We start from the raw sequence: 5,939 nt of genomic DNA, 5'->3' as shown, positions 1-5,939 counted from the left end.
TGCCAGTCTGCAGAGCAGGGACAGAGCCCAGGCACCAGTGTCATTTTGCAGCCTCAGATCCTGTCATTTCTTCAGCATTTGCAGGAGAGGATGAGAAACAGAGATGAAATACAAAAAGTGAAGGTTTTATGTGTCAGCACTTTCTGTGTCTGAGGCTTGGCAAGCAGGGCTGGTGGGTGTAGTTTGGGAAGCTGCAATTCTGCAGGGGGATTTGGGACAAAACCTTCCAGGTTTCAGCACAGTGTACCCTGGGAGGGCTTGATATTCAATCTGCTGCTGCCTTTATCAGCTCAGGAAGGAATTTGCTGTACAAAAGTTAGGCCAGCCCCCTTCCTTAGAACAAAACAAGCTCTGTTTTTATCCCACACTGCTACCTGCCTGTCTCAGGCTTTCTGTAGCGCTTCAGTGCTCAGGCACAGGATTAGCCTGACCTGGGACTATCTGCAAATCAGCTCTGGGTGGGCTCCTCTCATCATTCCAACCTTTCTTTGCTTGAACATACTGGCAGCAGTTTTCTGAACCTCCAGTGAGTTTCCACTCACTGTGGAAAAGCTGTGCAGATTACCCCTGCAATGAGTCAACCTACCTTAAATTCAGCTCATTCCATACAAAACTTGCCATCCAGGTTATGAATTCCCTGTTTCTGGGTCTCTGCATTCATCCATCAGGCAGATCTTGTTCTCCCTGGGAAGAAATGCTAAAAAATGCAGGCAGGTCTTCACTGCAGCAGTGCTGGGACTTCTGGAACTGCTGCAAACCCTGCCAGCCCTGTCCTTCTCTCCTGCAGCACAGTGAGGACACAGAGTGCAAGCTAATCAGGCATTGCCATGCAGTCTGCCAGGGCAGAGCAGCCTTGGGGATTCCAGGCAAATGGAGAGCCAGGCAGTTTTGTACAGTGCTGCTTTGTTTCTCACTTGAAAGTCTTGAAAGCTTTTCTTTTTTTCTCCTTTGCTTTGTCAGCCTCTTTTTATGAGCCTGAAGTTTGTCAGGCTTTAACCCCAGCCAGCACCACCAGTGCAAAGTGGATTTTTGGGCATGAAAACCACTGCTCCCTTCCCCAGCACAGGGATTTCATCCTGGCTCCCCTGTGCAGAGTGGAAAAAAGCAGAGCAGGAGTCACTCCAGATGTGTTGTTCCTGTCTTTTTTTTTCCTGTTTAGGTTCAGAAATGTCTCTCTTCAAAAAATGTCTCTTTTCAAACAGTTCCTGGAGTCCCTGATGGAGGAAGTCAGGGAGCTGGGGATAAGCTGGGAGTTAGCAGGGAATTAACCCTCCCTGTGCTCATGAGGCTGCTGCACTGCCCTAGAGCTCAGCCCAGCTTTCTCACAAAAAGCAGGACCATCCATTGCAATATTTTTCCTGCCAGCAGCATCAAAGGAAAAAGCATCTTGTAACCCTCAATCATCTCTGGACAACTTGAGAAATAAATCCTGGGTTGGGAGGAGCCTCAGCTTTGATTTCAGCTCCATCCTGATGCCTCTGTAGAGGAGAGGAATCCTCTGGTGGGGATTTGAAGGACCTGCAGGAGTGAGCAGATCCCTTGGAAAAGCTGCCTGAGCAGGAGCAGGGCTGTGGGAGCTGTGCTGTGCAGTGGCTGCTAAATTCAGGCTGTAACTTGGAGCTGCAGGTTCTGATTTCACTTACACAGGAGTGTGAATCAATAATATTTTCCCAGGAGCAGAGCAGAGGCATCTGCTGCCCTTCCTTGTGCCCTGTCCCAGGGAAGCTGTGAAGATCAAACCTCTCTCCAGGAAAAGGGCTCTGAGTCAGGGAGGAAACCGGGATCTCACAGAACGCACATGGCTCTCCTGAAAACCTTTTTTCAAATGCTGCAACACTCATTTCTTTAACCTTATGATTGTTTGGTGCTGCACAGAAGCATTTTCTCCTTTTTTCTGCACCACTAGATGCCTTACCAAAGAAAGAACCCAACCACTCCAAAGCAGTTTATTTAGGCAGCCTGTACCTGTAAGCAGCTGCTGCTCATGGAAGTGTGCAATCTGTCTCCTGTCAGAGTGGGGAGTGCAGAATGTCTAGGGCTTCTCAGTATTTTGAAATGCACTTCCCCAGAGTGACCTGACTTGAATTCTGCCCATGCTGGCTCTTGCTGGTTCCCACTTTTCAAAGGATGAGACCAATTTTCTTGCAGCATTTTGCTAAATGTAAGAAACCCTGGCAGACCTTGGGAGCAGCAGCCCCCTGCACCCCAACCCATCACTCAGAGAACAAAATTAATGACAATATTTTTTCTCTCTGCCTGAAAAATCCCCACACTGGAAATCCTCAGCCCCAGGATCTCTCCAGCATACTTGTGCATTTCTTTCAGGGATACAGCTGATATGAAATCACTACAAGCCCCTGCTTCCCTTGGAACTTTCAGTGGGTTTTTTTTCCTTCAGCCTGTTAAAATCCTGTGTTTCAGTTCAAATTTGAATTTCTCTGGCTCCAGTTTGCAGCCAGCCATCGTTTTGCCTCTCTCAGATAAAAGCACTGTGAGTCCCCAGCATTTCCTCACTGGGACAACCCTCATCCAGTGAGAAGTCATGTCCCAGGCAGCTTTTTGATAAGCTCTGAGTTTTTTCAGCCTCTCACTGTAGCTGATGGTGGTGACAGGCTAAAGGTGACATCTCTGGCACAGGCTGGTGAGTACAGTTAAAGTTAGTTTTACTGCCAGTATTTAGTTTTGGGTACTCCTTGTTAGGATTTGGGCAGTTCTTAACTCCAAATATGAATTCTCCAAACACTTGGGCTGAGCCAAAATCTGTCTCCTGCCCTGGAGCTGGGCAGAGCTCTTCCATGGAGCAGCCACAAGTGCCTGATGGATGCATCCCATTTCAAGTACAGCTGAACTGCTGGGAATAAATGATCTGTGATGAATTGTCCTCTCCTTTGGGCTTGCTGCCAGCCGTTTACCTGCAAAGAGCTTTCCAAAGTGGCTGTAACATGAATTAAGTTGCATTAGGGTGGTTAAATTATTGACACAGGAGAGCTCTCCCTGCCCTGGGATCTGCTTGGACAAGAGGCACAGGATCAGCTGGGTGGTCAAAGCCCATCCCATGGGAATTCAGAGCTGTTGATTGGGTCTGTGGGTGGCTCCTGCCCTCCCTGAGGCTCCAAAGCAGGACAGGGACAGCAGGAGGAGATGGATTTCAGTCCTTGATGTGGGAGAAATGGGAAAGAAGCTGGTGGCAAAGGGGAACTGAGTTGGAAACTGCCTTGCTGACCCTCCTCAGCAGCCCCAGCCATCAGCTGCCACTGCCCTGCAAGGCACAGTGCAGGACAAAAGGGAAGAGGTTCAGCTTTAAATGGAAAGACACTCTGGCAGAGCCCCTGTGCTCTAAATTAAGCCACAACAGAGCCAAGAGGGGTATTGGGTTTCTCATTCCTCCCTTCATCCTCTCCCCTCCAGCTCCTGAGCTGGCTGCTCCCATGGGACAGGCTGGCCTCACTCACAAATGCCACCCAAATCCCTGGGATCTCCACTTACAGCTCCAAAACCATCCCAGGCAGGGATCCTGGGCTCAGAGCAGCTCGTTGGTCAGGGAGAAGAGGGATCTGGGGGAGGCAGCAAGGAGCAGAAGGGTTATTCCAGCCTGTCACTGACCTAAGTGGGGCATTTCTGGGGAATGGGAGGGGGCTGTGAGGGGAGGAGCTGAGCTGGGTGAGGGGAGGTGGGGGAGCCTCCTCCAGAGCCTTCCCCTGGGGGGGCTGCAGGTTTGGGGTGCCATGGGGGATGGACAGAGCCATGCTGGGGGTGCTGAGAGGGGCCATGGAGGTGGGGATGGATGGATGGATGGAGGGAGGGAGGGAGGGAGGGAGGGAGGGAGGGAGGGATGGATGGGGTGTGGATGGATGGGGGGTGGATGATGGATGAATGGAGGGGATGGATGGATGGATGGATGGATGGATGGATGGATGGATGGATGGATGGATGGATGGATGGATGGATGGGGAGTGGATGGTGGATGAATGGAGGGATGGAGGGATTGATGGATGGATGGATCCATGGATGGATGGACGGATGGATGGACGGACAGATAAATGGATGTCACTTCCCTCTCTCCTGAGCCATCCTGGTGGGATTGGCATGTTCCCAGTGATGTTTGCATGAGGAACCCAATGGGACAACCTCAGGCATTAAAATTAATCCATGTGAGGCCTGTAAGAACAGGAGAGGGACTCTGGACAAGGACATGGAGTGTAGGAAAAGGGGGAATGGTTTTAAACTGACAGAATGGAATAGGTTTAGAAGGGATATTGCTAAGGAATTCCTGTCTGTGAGAGTGGGCAGGCCCTGGCACAGGTGTCCAGGGGAGCTGTGGCTGCCCCTGGATCCCTGGCAGTGCCCAAGGCCAGGCTGGACAGGGCTGGGAGCAGCCTGGCACAGTGAGAGGTGTCCCTGCTCATGGCAGGGGTGGGATTGGAGGAACTTTATTCCCTCCCGACCCAAACCATTCTGGGATTCTGTGATTAAAATCTTCTGTGCTTCCCATTCAAATTTCTGCTCCAGCAGCAGGGGCCCAGCAGCCAGGTGGTGTCCCCAGTAGCATGCCCAGTTTGTCCCAAGTCTCCCTGACATAGAGCCAAACACCTTTCCTGGAACCCCACCACTTTTCTCAGGCACTACAGAGGGGCCTGGCCTCAAATCCTGTGCCACAACTTCCAGCAACCCCCTAAATATTTGAAAAAATATCACTTGAACAGCTTAAAGCCTTCAGCTGGAGCCATAAAACACAGAAATGTCCCCAGTGCTGAGGAAGACACCCATGTCACATTAAAAATAAATCTTATTATATTAGAAATCATGAGCAAGAGGGGGTTTAATTTTTTTGAATATCTGTAAATTAAAACTAAATTATTTTTATCACCACAGCTCCTAGAGCCTCATGAAAAACCACTGCTTGGCCCTTCACCTGTGTTGCACTTTGAATTCAGCAGGATCACAGATTTCTCAGGATTAAAAAAAAATAGTAAAGAAGGTGAAAATCTACCATCTTCCTGAAACTCTCTAAATGATGCCAGTGCCCAGGGGGAACAGCACGATGGGGCTGTTATAAAAAACAAAAGGAAAAAAAAACCACACACACACACAAAAGAAAAATAATAGGAAAAAGAATGGATTTGAGGGCTGCCTTTGCTTTCTGCATGGATTGGGATGGGGAGTGAGGAGTGGGTTTGGGAGCCAGGGGGATGACATTGATCTGCCTTTCCTCATTGCCTCCCTGCACCTCCCCACCACCACACCAAGCCCGTGCCCATCTGTGCCCACAGACTTCTTTTCCCTCCTTGCTGGCCACAAACCCGTGCCTGCAATGGAGGAGTTGTGAGGAATTGTGTCCCGTGCTTATCTGCACCGATCTCTTAATTAGCCAGTCAATTACTGCGAGGTCTGGGAGCCCCCGGGCAGGGAGGGAGCTGCAGCAGCAGGATCAGGGCTGGGGCATCCGAGGGACTGCATCCAGATTGTTATAAATAAATATTATAACATTGGCCTTTCACAAATATTAAAATAGATGCTATATGGATAATATTAAAGTAACTTTGTTATAAAAATATAGTTTTTATTTCTGTTGGACATAGCAGTGAAATAACTGATAGAAGTGTATTTGTGTTAAAATTCCTGCTTGGTTGAGATAACATTCAATGAATATATGAAGAGGACCTCTACTACTGATATGCCAGCTGTCAAATTTACCATCAGTAGAAAGCACAGACCAAAGCCCAAACTAAAGGTGATAACAAGAACAGACTAAAACCACAGCCAAGAAATAAACAGGCTCTGAAAAAGCAAACCCGAGGAGGAGCCCTGCTAAAAAATTCTTAGAACATGTAAACTAGTTTGGGGAAAAGTTTAAAATGCATAATTGTGGATATGTAACAGGCTGATGCAATAGAAGGGGTTTATAAAGGGTGTTTCCAAAATAGCAGGTGTGCTCTTGG

Source organism: Fringilla coelebs (genome assembly GCF_963513975.1).
Source record: "Fringilla coelebs genome assembly, chromosome: 1".
NCBI lineage: Eukaryota > Metazoa > Chordata > Aves > Passeriformes > Fringillidae > Fringilla > Fringilla coelebs.
This window is presented reverse-complemented; position numbering follows the sequence as displayed.